This window comes from Cupressus sempervirens, chromosome 4, assembly GCF_028749045.1.
Source record: "Cupressus sempervirens isolate cs-2001-9-10 chromosome 4, ASM2874904v1, whole genome shotgun sequence".
NCBI classification, from domain to species: Eukaryota; Viridiplantae; Streptophyta; class Pinopsida; order Cupressales; family Cupressaceae; genus Cupressus; species Cupressus sempervirens.
This window is the reverse complement of record NC_143121.1, coordinates 460,692,633-460,713,970: the sequence shown is the minus strand read 5'-3', so window position 1 is coordinate 460,713,970 and position 21,338 is coordinate 460,692,633. Positions and strand designations below refer to the sequence as shown.

Genomic DNA, 21,338 nt, shown 5'->3' with positions numbered 1-21,338 from the left:
AGAAGGTCAGGTTCTCCACCATTAGATTTAAAGAGATCAACAGTAGGCGCCATGTCACCTTAGTGAAGCTGCGAGATTTTTTACATGGCGACATCACGCCCGACTGACACGTGTCGGTGGGGTCAGGTCTCACCGGATGCACCATCGAGGTGGCACTGATTCGGATGGGGCCCAGTCACAGGAAAGAGAGTCCACGACGAATCAGAAACAACCACGTGTGCCGAGTTAGAACACAGATATGTTGAGGGGCCAAATTTCTTGATACAATCAATGCATTAAGGGGTGAATTCTCCACCGTCAGATCTGTAGGAATCTAGGGTCGGTGCTATCTCGCCATGGAGGAACTACGTGGATTTTACAATAGCGAGTTAGCGCTCGAAAGACACGTGTCCTCGCGTTTCAGTTTTCAACGTGGCAATTAGCTGACGGCCAGCGGTTAGGTGATAAGGTGGCACAGTTAGTTTGATGAAGGCGATCAACCGCGGAAGGACTCTCCAGGTAGCAAAACAAAGGATTACGATTGGCCCGTGTGGCCTAGTCAGCTTATAAGGAATCGGGTCGACTGATAGGCTTGGATGATTCATGAACCAAGATGCAGAGGCGATCGACATATCTTGCGATCTGATCTTCGCGACTATTTCTGACCTACCAGGAATGAATGCAGGACATAAGGACACTCCACCCATCTGGTCGATCCATCTACCATGTCAGGGAATGTTGTGGCGCCATTTTTTATTTTCTCCAAGCTCTTCTCAGAAGAAATGAGATTTCTCGGTATGTAGGCCAGGATTTCAATCCAGATCCCCGATTGGACTCTCAAGACAGGAAGTTAATGCCAGTAGGTAAGAAGTGAATGTAACGCAGAAATATTAGTTGTGCCTGATCTATAAAGGCAGTTTCATGATCTGTTCTAAGGGGATTCTTCCTGATTTTCTCTGCTACTGCTTGCAGACTTGTAGTGTAAAACCCCTTTATCTCTGAGCCATGTAATAGCCTGTATCATCTCTTTCAGCCATCAGTGTGAATGTGCATCACTTTTCCTCCCATTGGTGTATTGTTGAGATCAACGATCTGCATACTGTATCTATCTTTGGCCTATCGAATAATACATAAGTGAAATCTCCTTTTCCTAGTGTCATTCGGTTGGTTTCTCCTGATCTGTATGTGATTACTGATTGATATAAGTCTGGATGTGTATGACTTTTGTATGTTATTCTGGTTTTGTAGCATATATATGGGTAGGAATGAGTCTGAACACTCTGTTTTGGTGCATCACCACCTTAGATTAGACTAGGTAGATTTGCTTTGACGCTCTCTTTCTCCCTTTCCCTTTTGAGAATAGATAGGTGTGCCCTGACAGTAAGAGGAAGCCGGCCTTCTCCGGAGACTCAACCTCATAGTTCAAGTCCCACAGCTTGGAGGTTGTTTCCATGTTTCACTAGGTTGTCCTCGCGCATAGGCCTTGGACAAGGGTGCAAACCTATGTGACAACAGCAGGTGAGGAAGCACATCATAAAAATGAATATACAGTACAAGGGTAAGGTAGATTAAGGAGGTATAAGGAATTTCACATTGGAGATGAAGTCATGGTTCATTTGAGAAAGGAGCATTTTCTAGTGGGTACATATAATAAGCTGAAAATGAAAAAGTTTGGACCATGCAAGATAGTGAAAAGGCATTATTATGGAAATTCTTATGAATTGGAATTGCCCATTGAATTGAATATTTCACTAGTATTTAATATTTTAGATTTGACAGAGTATTATGAAGGAAGTGATGGAGATGAAGTTGTAGAAGTGCACTGGAGTATTCCAACAGCTAGTTTGGCTACAAAGGAGATTGAGGAGATACTAGATAGTCATGTTGGAAAAAGTACAAGGAACATAACTTATGAGTAATACCAAGTCAAATGGAAATGGAGGCTAGTAGAGGATCCATCATAGCTAGCAAGGGAGGAGGTTAGCCATCTTGGTTTTCCTCTGAACACCTGAGATGTGACGGAGCCACTTCTCTAATTACCCCAAGTGTCTAGTGTAGGAGCATCCTGGGTATAAGAGAAATCTTGCATCACCCAAAAACATTTTGTTCCTTTTTCTATATTAATAAGGACTAGTAGACAGGGGATTACTATTTTTGGGAATTTTTTATTTTTAGTAAGTTTGTCATACAAGCTCAAAATATTCTCATTTTCTACATGAAGATTCATTTTAGAATTATAAGCCTACCATAAAAATATCATTGCTCCATCTTAAGTATCAAAGAATTTATTGCAAATTTTTAGTGGAAAAATTTGGAGAAAAATATTTGAATTCAATTTTGAAGGCCTTGGAGGTCCGGATGAGATTTGAAAACTCAATACAAGGGCACTTGCAAAGTTTTACATCTATAGATCATGAGCTGGCATTTTTTAAAAGTGGTTATAATAGCCAATCGGAGCAATGGTTTGAGAGTTATGGCCTTCCAAAGTTGGGCTACCTTAAATTTCTAAAATAATTGTCAAAGATGTATTTGGCCAACTCTTTATGTATTGTTAGGGTCTATCAGCCCTAGATATTAAGTTTGAATGTCTAGAACCTTCACGAGCAGCATAAAATTGCCTATTCAAGAAACGCCCAAACATTGTCTAGGACATCTCTCAGTGATAGTTCATAGCATTGTCTTGTAGATTACTAGAATGAAGGTACCCATGTGCATTAGCATATTGTACTTGTGAATTCTATAAATCCACATTTGCGATGATAATAAAAAATCCATATTTTGTTCTCATATTTGTTGTTTCTTTGTTTCTAAATGTTTTGTGGTATGAAGGGGAGCACTCTTCATCATATATCATTCTCATCCAATCTTGCATCTTCAGCATTATGTTGTTCTCTTGTTATCTCTTGATTCTATTTGTTTGGTTGTGAAGGAATGGAAGTGAGTCTTTATATGGAGACTTCAAGGTGGGGCTCCTAGAGTAATGAGGTCCCATAATTCAAATTTCACCATAAATTATGATCCAATCAAGATCACCAAGGAGGAAAAGAGATAAATGAATCTTAAATTAAAAGCCTTCTACATTTGGATCCGAAAGCCCAAAATTGATTTCAGGGCCCTTCAAGACCAAAATTTAAAAGGGGGATCAAATCTCGAAGAACGTTAGGGATGAAATCAACCCTTACCTAGGTCTGGTTCAACATAGTCAACATTTCCCTAGGTCAAGGTCAACCTAGGTGTCAAGAGTGGTAAATAGGAGATCTTGAGGATGCCTAGAAACCTAGAAATAATATCAATACAAGACTAAATGCCAAGAATAGGCACAAAATCCTATAATGAATATGATCAAGGTTAGAAGGACCCATGCCTAAGTTCGACCTAGAAAATAGAGCCATAGAGGAGGGATATTAAGGAGAATCTTCAAGATCATAACCCTAATTTCACCAAGAATGAAGGAATAAAGTGTAGAATGCATCCTAAATGAAAATCTATCATAATAAATGTACTAAAAGAGGGTGCTAAACCTACCAAGATTGAAGTGCTCACATTTTAAGATGATACCATACCTCTTCACATCTCTACTCAAAGTAGGCTAGTAACAAAACCTTTGAACTAAACCCACTATTTAATATACTCCAAAATTACCACTTAAAGCACCATTGTGCTTCTCCTAGATTATATTTTCTCTAATGGATCCCCGTGGGACACATAGTTGATTTCCTTTGAACAAGATGCCTTCCTACAAGGTAAAATTAGAAAAAACATTATGGAAATGGTTAGTATAATAAGTACAAACTTGATAGGGCTTAGAAAAATATGGATCATTAGGGTATAGCTCCTTGAAGTTCTTAATCCCCGCACTCCTAATCTACACTTCTTGAATAGTCAGCAACCTACAGCTAAGTGCATCTGCAACATTGTTTGTAATTACTTTTTTATGCTTTATAGTGAATGTATAGGCCTAGATATAATCCACCCACTTCATATGTTTGTGACGTAGTTTATCTTGGGAATTGAGAAAGCTTAAAGCCTAATTGTCTGAATAAATAATAAAATCTTTAGGCAATAGGTAGTGCCTCCATTTTCTCAAGGCTTGAACCAAGGCATACATCTCAAGGCCATAGGAAGAATACTTCCTTTTTTCTTCATTTAACTTTTCACTGTGAAATGCAACTAGTTTACATTCTTTGCTAAGGATTGCTCCAATAGCAAGGTTACTGCAGTCACATTCAACAGTAAAAAAATTCTCAAAGCTAGGTAAGACCAAGATAGGTTGAGTGGCAATCTGTTGTTTCAACAATTCAATTTCCTAGTGGCTTGTGGCTTGTTCAATCTAGTTGAACTTGGTTCTAATCTCACCTTTAATGGTTTCCAACAAGGGTGCACATATATGATTGAATTACTTAATTAATTTTATGTAAATTTGAGATAAACCATGGAATCTCCTTACCTTTAAGGCATTCTTGGGTGTTGGCCAACTAGGTATGGCCTCCACCTTGCTAGGATCCATCTTGACTTGTCCCTATGAGATGCCAAAACCTAAATAGACCAATTCCTCCTTCATAAATCACACTTTTCCAAATTTGTGGTGAGCTTAGCATCAAACAACCTTTTCAAGGAAAGACTCAAATGCCTTAAGTGTTCTTCTTTTGTGCTACTAAAAATCAAGATATCATCAAGATAAATGACAACAAACTTACCCAAGTAATCAGCAAAAACTTCATTCATGAGCCTCATGAATATGGAGGGGGCATTTGAAAAACCAAAAGGAATCACTATCCACTCATATAACCCTTCAATAGTCTTAAAATTTGTCTTCCATTCATCTCCATCATTAATTCTTATTTTATGATATCCACTCTTTAAATCGATTTTAGTGAAGTACTTTGCATTTCCCAAGCAATCAAGCAAATCTTCAATTATTAGGATTGGGAATTTGTACCTAATTATTATTTTATTTATTTCCCTTGAATCTATACATATTCTCCAAGTACCCCCTTCTTTAGCAGTAAGACAGTTGGAACTGCACATGGGCTCACACTCTTCCTTATAAACCCATGATCTAGCAATTCTTGTACTTGCTTGGTTATCTCCTCATGCTGACTAGGTGTCATCTTATATGTTTCCTCATTACACAAAGTTTTTATACTGATGAAATATATCTTATGGCTAATAGCCCTCTTAAGTGGCAATGATGGCTTTCCATCACTCACAATGTCTTCAAACTGATCCAATAAATTTTGTACTTCCTCAAGAAACTAAGACCTAATTGTGTTTTGTGCATTATTTGGCTCAACAATGATGGCATACCCTATTCCCTCTCCTTTCATAATGTTTAGAAATTATTTCTCACCTACCATTAGGACATTAGGTCCCAACAATTGTGTTCCTTCTTCCTCTATCAAGGACTCAATGGTATAAGACTCCTCTCCTTTTTTAAATTTGTAAACATTCTACCTGCCATCATATTGGGCTTCCCTATCATATTTCCATGGCCTTCCTAAAAGGAGATGGCATGCATCCATTGGCAGTATATCAAAGAGAACTATGTCCTTATATCTACCAATAGTAAAGTCAACCCATGGTTGTTCCCTTACCTCTACATGTTGACCCTTATTTAGCCATGTGACTCTATAAAGACTTTTATGAGGAAGTCTTTTAAACTTTAATTCTCCTACTACTTCTTCTAAAATTATGTTATTAGTAGACCTAGATTCAATGATAACTGTACATACCTTATTTTGCATATTGCATTCGACCCTAAAGAAGGCTCTTATTTGGATTTCCTCCCACTTCATGGGTTTGCTAATGAGTGTTCCTTTGAACATTAAGTTCTCACCTTCTTTTGAATCAAATGGGAGATCAGCTACCTTCTTACTACCAATGTCTTCCTAAGCATAAGCTACCTTTCTTTCTCCTAAAGTAGAATCCTTCTTTGGACATCTATATGAGGTATGGCCTAGTTGGTGACAATTGTAACACTTCATTGTGGAAAAGTATGAGGTACCTTTGACTTGACTTCCATTTTTTCCATTAAAACTACCATTACTTCTGCCTCTTTGATTAAATCCACCTCTTGGACTTCTTGAGCCACCTTTTTCACTTGCCTTACTATCCCCTTGGGGTCTAGTTGCTTGGCGTCTTCCATTGCTAAAATTGCCTCTTTGATTGCTCCGCTCCTTTCCTTTTCCTCTATTTCTATTTTTGAAGTCTTGCTTCTTCTTCAACTTTTCCTCTACCTTAAGTTCCAGTTGATAACACTTCTACACTATATTAAGACTCTAAAACTAAAGTTCCTCTTGGATATTTCACCTCAAACCACTAATGTACCTTACTATTTTAATGCTTTTAGCCTCTTGTACTTTGGCTCTTAGACAAAGTTTTTGAAACTCCTTAGTATAACTTTCCACATCATTATCTCTTTGTTTGAGATTCTGCCTCTTGGTATGCAACTGCACTTCGAATTCCTCAAGTAGGTAGGTTTGTTAAAATTGACTCACCATACTCTTCCAATTTGTATAGGGTTTCTTTCCCTCTTTCGCTCTTTCATCTTGAATAAATTTCCACCATGTGAGAGCTGCTCCTCCCATTCTTTCTTTTTTTTCCTTCACCTTCTAGGCTTTTGTCACATTTTCACTCTCAAAGTAAATTTCCATGCCTTCCAACCAATCTCAGACATGATCAATATCCAACTTTCCACTAAAAAGTGGAAAACCTTGAAAGGCCTTCTAATTTAGTGCCTTAAATGCTCTAAGAAATGGTTCTTCACCTCTTACATGATCAGATGTGGATGCCTCATCAGACACCTATTGCTTCTTCATACTATGCTCTTTTTATTGGGTGACTTGGCTAGTCACTAGTTCAATCTTGAGATTTTTCCCTCAAGCATTGGTTACCATGGTAGATCCTATGGAGGATTCTACTTCATCGTCAGGCATACTCTTATAACTCCCAAAATAAAATGCTCTGATACAAATTTGATAGGAATTGTCTAGGGTAGTATAGGGAGATGATGTCCACTCCTTGAGATGCTATACTTAAACAAGGTTAATCCTAATCACTAAGAGGCAACTTTCCCTTAGACTAGCTTATCCATTTGGGCTTGCATACTAGGTTGAAACTCCTTTCTAGGCCTCCCTAATGGCTTATCTTCTCTTGCAAGGGTTCAAGATTCTTCCTAAGGTGTATTGGACTTCTTTCCATCCATCTTTCACATTCCATTCATTATCTTTTTATATGATCCCTTCAAAGCAAGAGAAAATTCCTTTTAGATCTATTAGCCTCCAACTAGCCCTCCTAATTATGGACTAATCTTGTATTTTTACAAATATTCTCTTAACAAGGTCCCAAACTAACTCTAGTTCAAGATACCCTTTTCAAACACCTTCAAGATTCATGAGGTCTTAGGTTCCCAATGTAATACCAAATGCCCTAACCCAATTTTTTAGGGTTTTCTAGGGTTTGACAATAATCAAGACTAGTCATAAGAAAATATGCACTTTCTCCTTTACTAGTTCTAGTTACAGTACGTCCCTCTTGCTAACTTGTCTTTACCTAGACTCTAGATGCCTAGAATGTGAGGAAACAAAAGGATGTCACCAAAAAATGGGTCAATATATGTGTTATAAGGTACAACTCCCTTATATGCAAGATATGCAATAAATTATGTCTTTAATAGATCATTGGGATGGGTGTATAATATTAACCTGAGAGCATAAGAGGATAAACTAGATCATTTGAAAACACAAACAACCTAGGCAAGATAAGATTTGGGCAACCTATGACAACTAGTAGAATAGCTATCACAAATCACCTTGAAGTTCTCTAACATCTACTCCTACTTCTAAATGCAAATTGGACCTAATGAAATGCAATCTAGGGAAAGAGCAGAGATGCACATTAAAGATGAAATAGAATCCACCTTGACTAATAACCCTCCACTAAAATAGAATCTAGTAAGATATCACCATCTTCAAATACATCTATCCTACAATCCCATAGAGAGTACTTTACTATGCATAGTTAGCTCAACTAGAGGAGACAATAAACAGAATATTAGAAATGTTGATCATAAATGGAATTAAGACCACACAAAACCTAGTTGTAGATATCAATCAAATCTTCCATTTCATACAACCTCTAGATTCTCACTCGATATCTATAAATATAGGGGGATCGACAAAGATAGAAGGGTTTCTATGTTTAAATCATGATCATTGATAGGAGATTGACGGCGAGGATTCAAACTTGTTGTGACTATTATGATGTGAAATACAAGTTTTGGTGCCATAGGGGTTTTTTTGCAAAATTGGAGAGGAATGTGAACCATTTTGAGGGTTTCTAATCATTTCTTCTTTCTTTCTCTAATATATAGAATTGTAATTGATGATTGTTTGATTTCCAAGCGATTGGAATGCTCTATAGTGTAACTCATAAATAGGTAACTAGCCAAGAACCCAAGGGTGTGGCCTATATATATAATTTTTACTATTAATGCAAGGGATCAAAAATTTTATACAACTTCTCCCTCTATATTTCCAAATACTAAGTGAGAATCGAGAGGTTGTATGAAATGGAGGATTTGATTGATAACTGCAACTAGGTTTTGTGTGGTCTTAATTCCATTTGAGATTAGCATTTCTAATGTTTTGTTTATTGTCTCCTCCAGCTGAGCTAATGATGCATAGTAAAGTAGTCTCTATGGGATTGTAAGACAAATGCATTTGAATTTGGTGATATCTTACTAGATTCCATTTTAGTGGAGGGTTATCAGTTAAGGTGGATTCCATTTCATCTTTAATGTGCATCTCTGCTCTTTCCCTAGATTGCATTTCGTTAGTTCCGATTTGCATTTTGAAGTAGGAGTAGATGTTAGATAACTTCAAGGTTATTGGTGATAGCTATTCTACTAGCTTTCATAGGTTACCAAAATCTTATCCTGCCTAGGTTCTTTTTGTTTGCAAAAAATCTAGTTTATCCTCTTCTACTCTCAAGTTAAGAGAATACAACCATCCCAATGATTTGTTAAAGACATAATTCATTGCATATCTTTCATTTAAGGTAGCTATACCTTATAATTCAAAGGGTGGTGACATAACACATACACTAACCCATTTTTTTGTGACATCCTTTTGTTTCCTCACATTATGGGCCTCTAGAGTCAAGGTAAAGCCAAGTTAGAAAGAGGGATTGTTGAGTTGTCATTTTGCACAATGCTTAATGAAAAGAATCCTTTCAAACTCCTCTCTTGAGAAGATGTTCTGGGATCAACTCCAAGGTTTTGGGCAATCTTATGACCTATTGGAATCTACTTAGTAGATTATTAATGTGAGTGTTCATGAGGAGGCCTTTGTTAGTTCTAACAAATTTTGGATAAGATGTTGAATGTGCTTGCTATCTCAAAAGAATAACCACACAAAAATAAATATATTTTTCTATTTTTATATTTTATAATGAATGCAATTTTAACTATGCAACTACATGAATTCCTAAATTAACCAAGTGTTTGTAAAAGAAAATAATGAAGATAGGATAACAAGATGTTCAAGCAAATGACTTGAAAAATAAAGCCCTAAGAAACATAAGCCATGGAAACAACATGTCAGTGAGTTAAGCCTTTGAAAAGATTGGTAGATAACCAATGAAAATAGGAGCAGCACTTCCTTAATTCCATTGATGCAATTGTCAATGGGAATTTAGTAACTATAAGATGTTTCACCTTTCATTAGATTGTAAGGCCATGGAAAATGCGCTCATACGAGACAAAAAGGTATACAAGAACAAATAGGGTGACCTCTTCTCCAATTAAGTACATCAGCCAAATTTTTTGACATGTGGCAAACACCAGAATTAAAAAAATTACTCAATCAAAATAACACAAAAAAACTATTGGCTCCATTACACTCTATGAACATACATTCATAAAATATAACACACTCAGGAAAGAATAACTACACTCTAAATGAGAGCACCAATACCATATATTATTGCATCAAAATAATGACCTAGAATACATGTTTAATTCCTCAATTTATAGGAAATCTTCTCCTCAATTTGTGTTGAGAGTGGGAGATTCCTTCATCCAAATATATGACTAAAACTAATCAAACAAATCTAAATATATACAAACTGACTCTCTAACTAGTACTAAGTAGGACTTCACCCATGTTTATATCATTTAATGGGTGCATGAGCCTTTACATGTCTTAAAACAAAGAAAGCATGAGAAAATAAGAAGAAGAAAGCCATTAGATGATGTAGGAGTCCCTGGAGATGCCAAAAATAGAAGCTCAACCTTCCTTGCATAGTTGTAGGAGTTGAACTATCGTCAAAATGCATTTCTAATGCATGAAAACTCTAAATTTGGAACTAAAAATTAACTGTCCGTGCACTTCTAAATTCTTCAAAAAAAATCGGCGCACCTTTGCAGAAGTGCACCTTGGGAGAAGCTCACCTTGTGCACCTTGGAAGACAGGTCCAAAAAGTGCAAAATTTTACCAAGTGTCAAAACTAAAATTCTAGCTTTTGGGTTTTGTTCCCCTTCATACCAGAGCTATGTCTGGGTATTTGCTCTTGAATTTCTCTATAATCTTTATCACTTGAGTTGCATCCAAAAAATATAAAGCGTCATATTTATCCTTTACTTTTTTTCAATAGTTACCCACCTCTATGCGATTCTCCCAATTTCACATCCAATTCTAGAAATTACTCTTTGATCTTAAATGCATGTCTGATATTTTCATTAGTGGAAGCCTCTCAAAAAAAAATTAGAAATTGTTCCACAACTACTTGCATAGTCATGAGTTTATCCCTTGAATCATCTTCAGAAATGTCCAAGCAAGCATGTTGTAATTTCTTTCTACTTCCAAAATCTACTCTTGGGCTTGATCTTTGAGCTTATGAATATCCCCATGTAATGTTTCCATTACTTTATTACCATCCACAATATTTTCAATCCAATCATCTATTTTATCTAACTCATCCACAAAATTTACATCCATCAACATCTGATACCTCTGACCCTTTATTGATTGTAATGCTTGCAAGTCCTTACCCTAGGTATGTATCTCATACATCAACCCAAAATCTTGATTCAATATATTAGCTAGCTTGTCTACATTATCTTGCATGTGGTGTAATAACTTAAGATTTCCTTATATTATCTACACACCTTTATCTTCAAAACTTTCTCACCATTGTTGACATACCTTCAAAAATGGATTAATTGTACATTCTCCTTATCCCTTCTATCGAGTGTCCATCTAAAGTATCCTCAAAACTATCAAAATCTAATGGACCAACTACTTCATGCAAATAACCTCTTAAGTTTTCATTCTACTTTCAAAGGTTTAACAATTCAGACTCATCCTGTACTAAGTGCCTAAAGACTTCTTTGATTCTTGTAGTAACCATTAATTTGGTAGTATCCACAGTATGTTTTCCAAGAAAGACTTCCTTGATTTGAAAATCTGTTGGGTTCAAATCTTCAATAGGTGCATGTAGAGGAGGGATAGCAATATGGGTAAACAAGTCCTAATTTTGATCACTCGTAACAAAGGCCAATGTTTGTGCATCACTCACGAGTGGCTCAAGTTTCTTGAGAGCTTTAATTAATTCTCTCATTCCCTCTTCCTGAGTACAATAAAACTGCCTTTTGTGTCTAACCATCACCTCTTTTCTCAACCATCTTGGAGTATCTTCCATCAGATACTTATCCTTAGATGAAGAGGGAGATCATACCATTAGGCCCTTTCCTTTATCACTCCTCTCCAGAGTCTTCTCCTTTTGTGAGAGATCTATATCAAGCATCTTTGTGTCTGATGAGTCCACAATCCTTACCTCTATATCTTGGGAAGTTTGTTGAGATTCCTCATCTATTTATCCCTCCTTTGATACTTCATTAGCAGGTCTTTTTTTTGGCTCTTCTACCTATTCGGCTTGTACCTATACTTCATTAACTAGAGGGAGAGGAGTAACTAAACCTTTATTAGAGAAAGATAAATCTTGACTTGGTGATGGTGGAGCAATTAAAGGTCCTTGTGGTTGAGGTGTAAATTGACTCCAATCCTCTTGTGGATGTTGATTTGTCAATGTATCCCTTATCTGATTTCCTACAAGTTGAGTGCCTACAGGCATGAAATCAAAATTTTTCATCATAAAGACATCAGCCTCTTGATCCTCTTGCTCATCAATCCATTGTTGTAACTCATCCTCTAAAGTTGTAACCTATATAGGTTGTGTAGGAATAGATGGTGGTGTTATAGTGGAGCTCCTTCTCTATTCTACTTCTATAGCCTTAGCAAGATGAGTCATTTGACTCAAGGGAAGGTTATCCTCTTTGTCTTCATCATCCTGCTCTTCTTTCTCTAGAATAACTTTTGGGACTAATGGAAAAGGAATAACCTTTCTTATCACCTTTTGTCTCCTTCTCCTTTTAACTAGAGTTTTCATCTTTCTCTTCTTGGGAGTCAACAGAGAGGTTTCTTCCTCTTGTATGGGCAGAGACACTTCCTATACTTTTTCTTTAGCTCCTTTTCCTTGTTCTAGTGGTGGCACTAGTGAATCATCCTGAGTCTAGATGACTTCTACATTTTTTCCCCCTTGGTGCTCTGGTGCTTGAGTCACTTCTTCAAGCCCAACTTGCTGAGGTGAAGCTCTTTTCCTTTTGTTCTTTCTCTTTTGTTCCCTGAAGTATCCAATTTCTCTATCAAGTTGATACATTATTTTTGGTCTTATTAGAGACTAGGCTATGAATGTTGGCATTGCCAACTTCTCTCCTCTACCTTTCACTGGGCAAGCTGCAGCTTGGAAAACTATTGTTTGTGAAATCAAATCTATCTTGAATAGTGTCTTAATCCATTCCTTGGTTAATTGGATGATATGCCTCACCCTATGATTGATATCTACATTTTCTTCTCTATCAATCTTTGCATTCATGATAGTTCGATCATATATCTTATCTTGGTTATACAAGGGATCTAAGAACTCTTTAGTATCTTGTTGCACAATCTTTAATGGGGCCTTCATTTTCAAGGCACTGCCTGCCAAATAGAGATCCATCCTATAATAATCACTTATTTAGATCTTGTAATCATCTACTACATTCATCCAATGGTTCTCTATGGCATCTTCACGTTTGAGCTATTTTCTTTCCAAGTGTTGAACTTTTCCAATGTTATCAAAACATGGATGAGGAGAGTTATAATCCTCCAAGGGATATTGATCCCATTTTGACTCAAAAGTCATGATATCCTTCTTCTGTTTGACATCAAATGGACCTATAGTGATGGGCCATACCCTAATCTTCTTATGTTGCTTCCTTACTCTCTCATATACAAATGAGAGTTGTTGTGCACTCTCCAGCAAAATAAGTCTATCACACAGATACCTTGGGAGCTTCTTCGGATTTATAGTTATACCTACTACCCTTAAATAGGTGAATGTCTTGAATTGGATGTAATAGGTGTCTATCTCTATAATCATTATTTCTACCTCTTCTGACATCCTTTTTCCATATTCTTCCTCAATGAATCGAATGATTGCAAAAATGAAAGCATCATTCACTATTTTGTATTCCTTGTTGTGATCTAAAAGTTTTTTCCTTACCAACTGGGGGTATACCACATAAGGCCATACATTAGCATCTTGCAAGTTGCCCCATTTAAACAACTCTAGGTAATCTGTAGCTCTTGCTACTAACAGATACACTAAATAAGATGTCATATAGAACCTTAGCTCATTTTTTACAACCACTAGTTATTCATCTAGACTCTCACTAAGAATTGAGGCTCAATCAATTGGCATCTTCATCATTTTGATGGTTTCAATGAAGTGTACCATCCATATATTTAAGTGTCTCATTGCTGGAAATCCCATAATTTTGCTCAAGAGCACTATGAAATGTCCAATATCATCTTTCATATAACCTCTTTTCATATCTACTTTCCTTTCATTTCACCCAAGAGGAGTCCTATCAATGAGATACAAGGATTGAATGATTTCTATGGCTTCTGCTTCATGCTCTCTATACCACCTTTCTGCCTGATGGTATGTCAACCTAATGTATTGATCTGCCCTTAGAAGATGGAAAACTTTTTCTATATTCTTAGGCCTCAGATCTAGAATGATATCTCTAGTTATATTTTTTACCACCCTTTCCTCTTAAACATAATTCTTTGCTAATGCCATAACCAGTTCAGAAGATTGTACCAAAATTAGGTGTAAAGCTATGTTTACTAACCCCGATCTTATAAGTGCAGACACCATATGGGGCCTCTCATTTGGTTTGTTGTATAGGACTGTAAATGCATTCCATTCAATAGGGCCTAGCTTAGTGTCTCAGATCTCTAAATGAACATCTTGGAAGTGTGATTTCGATTAAACACCTTGAAATTTGAAGACCACTGATTTTGAAGCCATCTTTGCAGCAAGGGAGGATGAGGAGGAAGCCATTTTATCTACCCAAAATTAACATCCATTAGTCTAGAAAGTTGAAAAAATTAAGTTAAACGAACCCTAATTACTAAAAAATGACCCAAAAACCCTAAATCTTGAAAAATTGTTCACAAAACACCTAAAGAAAGCTATTTTACACCTTGTAACAAACAAATTTGGTGTACCTTGCACACCTTGAGGGTGCGCTAGGTGCACCTTTCTCCCAAGAAAACCTTCAAAAATGAGGATTCACACATAGTGCACCTTGCGAGGTGCACTAAGTGTGGACCCTTAAGTATGTTCAAAGGTGGTCTACGTTACAAAGGATGCACACATAGCGCACCTTGTGGGGTGTGCTAAGTGTGCATCATTTACTATGTACGAAGGAGAATATTGTCTTTACCTTTCACTTAAGTGAAATTAGATTAGTTTTTGTTTTATTAAGTTATTTTATTGAAGAAAAGGTGCACCTTCTCACTTTATGTTTGTGTGTGTAGGTGCCAGTTCAATGAACATCAGTGCACCTCACAAAGTCTGGAGGTGTGCTAGGTTGAACATGGAAGAAGAAAGTGAATGGAGAGGAGGGGGCATCCTAGGCTTTTGTAGGCTCGGGATGAAGAAAACCCTTTGGGGGTGTGAACCTGTCCCTATGTGCATGTTTGCACTTCCAAAGGGAAGTCCTTCGCACTTGGAGACTTAGCGCACTAGCACACCTTGAAGGGTGCACTAGATGCGCTAGTGCACCCGTCTGCATGAAAATTTATTTTTCCTCCTCAAAATCTCCAATTCCTTAGCAAAATGGGTTTTTTTGGCAGAGACCCAAACTAGGCATAAATACGAGGTAGAACCCTTTAAAGACCCAGACCCTAGACTAGGGATTTGGAAAGCTAAAAATTATACTAGGGGGTCCCCATTTCAAGGAGAAATGGGGTGTGCATTGTGAAACCACAACAGGGACAAACTATTGACCAATAGTTTTTTGGTAACTCTACTGGGGAGGATTTGTATGAATCTCTAGTTATCAAATGATTCTGTTGATGAGAAATCCTAATAGGATCTCTAGTATCTCAAGATCAATATTTCCTTTCATTTTAAATTTTCTTGTATGTTTAGGATTGGTAACTCTATATGATGACCATGCCTAATGGTAAGAAAATGGTGAGGTCTAGGCCTAACCCTACCCTTGAATACCTCTATAGATGGAGTGACCCTTTGCTTCATCAACTCTATAAAAAATATTAGAAGTGCACCTTGTGCATTAACAGTTAGAGACTTTGGCACAAGGTTTGTGAAAGATACCATGAGATAGAATACTAGGCTGAATACAAGATACGTGAATTGATGTAGGAGATGGAAGAAATGAAGAAAGAATTGGCAGATAGAGCTAATGCACCTCCAATTGTTTGTACCTATGCTTCTATAGAAGGAGAGCCTATATCTCTTTGTAAAGAAGATGATGAATTTTCTGGCATGCACCTAGAAGGAGAAGCCTTGACTTGTTCTTAGACAAGTGGAAGAATGGCCATGTCTGATGTGAACACCAAGGAGAGGCTAAGGCTTGAGCGTACTTTTGAAAAGCTTCTTACAACTAAGGACAAGGTCTTTCAGAAGATCTTTTTGAATCTTGCAAAGAACCTCAATAGAGGAGATGACCCCAAAGCAAGGAAGATATGGGGCCACCTCTGCAACCGATTCCACAAGTTGAAGGACCAAAAAAAGGACAAGAGAAAGGAGCTAAAGTTGAAGATAACATCTATACATGATCATGAAGCCCCCATGGTAATGTCAATTGATTCTAGTTCTCATTTTTTTTAGTATTTGGTTAGCAAGAGGCTATTCCTAGTGTTACAAATCAAGGTGACATACTCCATTGGTGCCCTCTAAAGAAGAATCTTTTGATGATCATCTACCTACACTAAAGCATTCCACTCGTGATCTTCCAATAGCTACAACTCTGACTCTAGTTGAAGAAAGAAACATTTAAGTTCAGCCTGAAGAATGGTTGTATTAGCATGAGGAGGAACTTCATGAACCCATTTGTAAGAATTTTATCCTTGATAAGTATGTGATTGAAGAAAAGAATCTTGAGATCGATTGTTAGTTTGTAGAAGAATTAGTTACATTGATAGACATAGCCTCTTCTTATAGTGAGGAAGAGGAGATTATTTGTGGTTTCCTGTCACCCCTCCAAATGGATGATCCTTTTCAAGATGGCCAAGGTATGGAACTAAAACTTGAAGAAAAGTTATTGTCTTGTGAGTCTCTTTTTGTGCATCCAAATTGTGAAAGTAGTAATGATACACTAAAAGATGGAAGGGATGAAACTAATATGACATGTGACGATGAATTTGTTCTTCAAAGCATTGAGATGACTAACCACCAACTAGTGGATCTTATAGTGAAGGTGACATCTTCCTTCTCTCAGGCTCATGAGGAAAGTACAAACCACTACAAAAATGAGCTCACTTTCTTAAAAGAGGTGTATGTCTTTCCCCTCCTCCTTGGCACAATAGAAGACCATCAAAAGAATAACATGAAAGGTGAAAATGAAGATACTGAAGTATATAATGAAGCATCATTTTTTGGACTTGAAACGACATATATCTAGCTCTTACATACAGTCAAGGAATTTTGTGGAGTCATGCTACTGCTATTCATAGGAGAAATGTTAAGAAGACAATGTTAGCTACAAAGAAAGGCTCCCATTTTGCCCAACCAGTCAATGGATTCATGTAAGTACTCTTATTACTAGTTTCATAAGGTGAAATTAATCTCACCTCTGTTAATATGGTAGGTTAGGTTGTGTGCTTTAGTTTAGCCTATTTGTTTCCTACTTTCCTAGTTTAATTCTTTCTTACTTTGTGTTTTTTTCCTTGTGTTTGACTGCCCTGTTTCCCCACCACCCAAATGCATAGCATCTCCCTGTGTGACTTTAGACTTTGTAACCCAATGGACTAAGACACTGATCTTTTCTATTTGGTTTTTTCTATAATAAAAGAAGTAGGTAATCTTTTGTTGTGTGTTTTTTGTCAAGCTCTTTTTGAAACCAGCGATCACTAGGTTCCTACCTAGGCACTAACATGCCTAGTTCCACGGATAGAACCACCTATTTCCATGATTTTAGTTCCCCTATATTTCTCAAACTTCTAGGATTAGGGTTGAGTCAATGTGTTGTCATGTATGTGTCTATATTGCCCTTAAATAACTTACCCTCTCATCTATCCCTTTGTGTGCACCTAGGTGGGCATTCAAAATCAATCTAATGTATTTTTTCATATTAGGTGATTAGGAAAGGGAGGGTAAGTCTACATTTCCTAGATAAGAGGGAAGGCTTTCTAAAACCCTAATGCTTTGGTCAAGTGTTCATGGTAAAGATATGATGTATTCGAAAAGAAGATCACACTTATATTCAAAGTGAAAGAGAGTAGAGAACATCAAGATCAAGGCCAAACGATATGATGCAGATCATGGAAACAGATTAAAAGGAAGAGCATTCAAATCCAATGTAGAGGAAGAGATCAAATATCTAGCAATGGTGAAAAACCTAGTCAAAGGTGGCAAGAACAAAGATGGAAATCAAATCAACAACACAGAATGCATCATAATCTCCATACCACAGGTTGAAAGGTCAATTTCTCTTGGAGATGGATTCCTAGCCATCTGATGAGGATCAGATCAAAGGTTTTTGCACCATCACAAGCAACCCGCTAAAATCTCAATTTTATGTTACAAACTACTGATAATCCCTATTTTGCATCATTGTGGCTTATATTCCATATGATGAAAGATAATTTGTGAAGCTGCAAAAAGTGACCTAGGCAATTAAGTATGCAATCATCGCAACATCGCATAGTTAAAAGAGGAGTTAAAATCTTAAGTTATGAAGTTTCACACAAGGAGACAATTATACTCAAAATGGTTATCACAACATTGCGGGTGGAAAAATAGTTAAGACATTTCAAGTTGTGAAGCAATGATAAAGGGGCAAAAAAGTAAAAATTAACAGATTGCACTGTCATACAGCTCAGCCATGAGCAAATATTTTGAGTTGCAAAATTGTGAAGAGCACATGATAGTTAAGATTAAGGCTATCACATCTTCGAAAATAGTTAATGTCTACCTTGAGTTAACGCAGCGAAGCAATGAGGATCTATCATTGTGTCATCACAAGCAATTAAAGTTAGCCATGAGTTAAGGCAAGGAAGCAATGAAAGGTGAAGATCGCATCGTCGTTGGAGGTTAGGTTTACAAAGGAATGATGAAATAGAGTTTTAAGTTGTGAACTTGCAAACGAGGTAATAGTTAAGCTCAAAATAGTCATCGCAACATCACATATGTTAAAGTTGACTTTCAAATTTATGTTGCAATTGAGAAAAGGGCATAAAATGACAGTCTAAGGTGGCGAATTAGTTTTCCATGCAGTCATCGCAACGTTGCAAGGTGTTATTGTTAACTCTCAAAGAAGGTTACAAGGGTGCGAAAAGGATGCTACGTGTTGAGAAAGCATAAGGTGGACCCACAAGCATCGATGTGAAAGATAAATCTTAGCCATTGTCAAGCACAAGATCAATGACGCTTCTTTCATTTTGGGAAATTTTCCTGCAAGTACAAGCTCATTTCAAAAAATCTCCCAAAAAGATACCACATGTTGTAACATGTCAAAAGTGAAGGCTTGCAAAAGATCATAATTCAAGTGTTGAGTATCCCGATCTTACGATATACCATGTAGTCATAGCATCGCAAGTGTCTATTTTCAAGTTTTCAATTTAATGATCATCCTATTATCATGTCATCATAAGTCTCTCATGGTAAATGGAAAGTGATACAATGTTACAACAAGATGAGGAGCATATAATCCTAAAGGCTAAAAGGTGAACTCGACACCATATGAACATAGACGGATCGTGGGATCGTAAGAACATAAGATGTTGAGGTTATGAAGGGTTGTGACCTTGCGATGAAGGGAAGATCATGTAAGCATAAGTGTTCCTAGGGAGACTTTTGAAGCTACGAAAGAGTAGTAGATTGTAAGATTGTAGGATCAGACACTAAAGGTTTCTATAGCCGTGAAATACTAATGATCGTGAGATCGTAAGAGACTTAGAGGGTGACTTTTGACCATAAAAAGATAGAGTGAGCATAAGATTAAGACATGAAAAACTAAGGATGTAAAGGGTCACGATTTTACAAAGTGGTGCCAGGCTCATAAGTGTAAGAGAAATTAAGCACATGTCAATAAAATCTCCCAAAGATACGAATGTTAGATGATCATGTGATCCTAAGGTCAAACCATGAGAGCTTCTAAAGCTACGAGAGCAAAGAGATTGTAAGATATAAAGTGCAAAGGTTTTGGAGGGTTATGATCTTATGATGAATGCAAAATCACATAAGCGTAAAGGCTTATAAGGAGACTTACGAAGCTATGATGAAGAAAGAGGCTTATGAAGCTACATGAAGAAAGATAATAGCCAACATATGATCAAAAGGTAAAAGTGGCGATAAACAGCCAAAACAAAAAAAGTTAACAATAACCCAAGATAGTCATCGCATCATCATACCAGTTAAAAGTATTGTATGAAAGATAGTTGTGAAAAAGTGACAAGGTAAAGATAGATGAGTTGCTATGTTTAAATTGTGATTGTTCATAGGAGATCGATGGCGGGGATTCAAACTTACTATGACTATTAGGATATGAAATTCAAGTTTTGGTGTCATAGGGGTTTTTCTACAAAATCAAAGCGGAATATGAACCATTTTGAGGGTTTCTAATCATTTATACTTTCTTTCTCTAAAGTATTGAATTGTAACCGATGGCTGTTGAATTCTCGAGCAATTGGAGTGCTCTATAGTGTAACTGATAAGCTGGTAATTGGCCAAGAACCCAAGGTTGTGGCCTGTATATATAATTTTTATTGTTAATTTAAAGGATCAAAAATTCTATACAACTTCCCCCTTTGTATTTCTAGATACTGAGTGAGAATCAAGAGGTTGTATGAAATGGAGGATTTGATTGATATCTACAACTAGGTTTTGTGTGGTCTTAATTCCATTTGAGATCAACATTTCTAATGTTATGTTTATTCTCTCCTCCAGCTAAGCTAACTATGCATAGAAAAGTAGTCTCTATGGGATTGTAAGACAAATGTATTTGAAGTTGGTGATATCTTACTAGATTCCATTTTAGTGGAGGGTTATCAATCAAGGTGGATTCCATTTCATCTTTAATGTGCATCTCTTCTCTTTCCCTAGATTGCATTTCATTATGTCCAATTTGCATTTAGAAGTAGGAGTAGTTGTTAGAGAGCTTCAAGGTGATTTGTGGTAGCTATTCCATTGGCTGTCATAGATTACCCAAATCTTATCCTGCCTAGGTTGTTTGTGTTTGCAAACAATCTAGTTTATCATCTTCTACTCTCACATTAAAAGCATACACCCATCCCAATGATCTATTAAAGACATAATTCATTGGAAATCTTGCATATAAGGGAGCTATACCTTATAATTCAAAGATAAATGATATAACACATACACTAACCCATTTGTTGGTGACAACTTTTTGTTTCCTCACATTCTGGGCATCTAGTGTCAAAGTAAAGCCCAAGGTAGCAAGAGTGACAAATTGTTAACTAACAACTAGGAACTTGCAACACTTATCCTTACACCCATAATGCCTTCACACTATCCTTTATCCATCCATGACACCCATTCCATTAAAAAAGACTTACCCTTGCAAGAAATTTTCCCTCTTTGTTTCAATTTCTAGCTGAGATCAACCCAATCTCACTTAGGGCTTCCAAGGAAATGGCTTGGACATGTTCTTCCTACCTCATCCTTCCTTCTATACAAAGTACAATGTGTCTGCTAGAATTTCTCAAGGTTTCAGAGAATTTCAACCATGGGGAATGCTTGTAGACACCATTTTGTAAAGT

General features: G+C 36.8%; 1 pseudogene; it reads right to left on the bottom strand.

Annotated features, from left to right (window-relative positions):
* The window catches only part of LOC149561971 (signal peptide peptidase-like 1 pseudogene), a 188,264-nt pseudogene that overhangs the window by 165,650 nt on the left and 1,276 nt on the right, over positions 1–21,338 (bottom strand).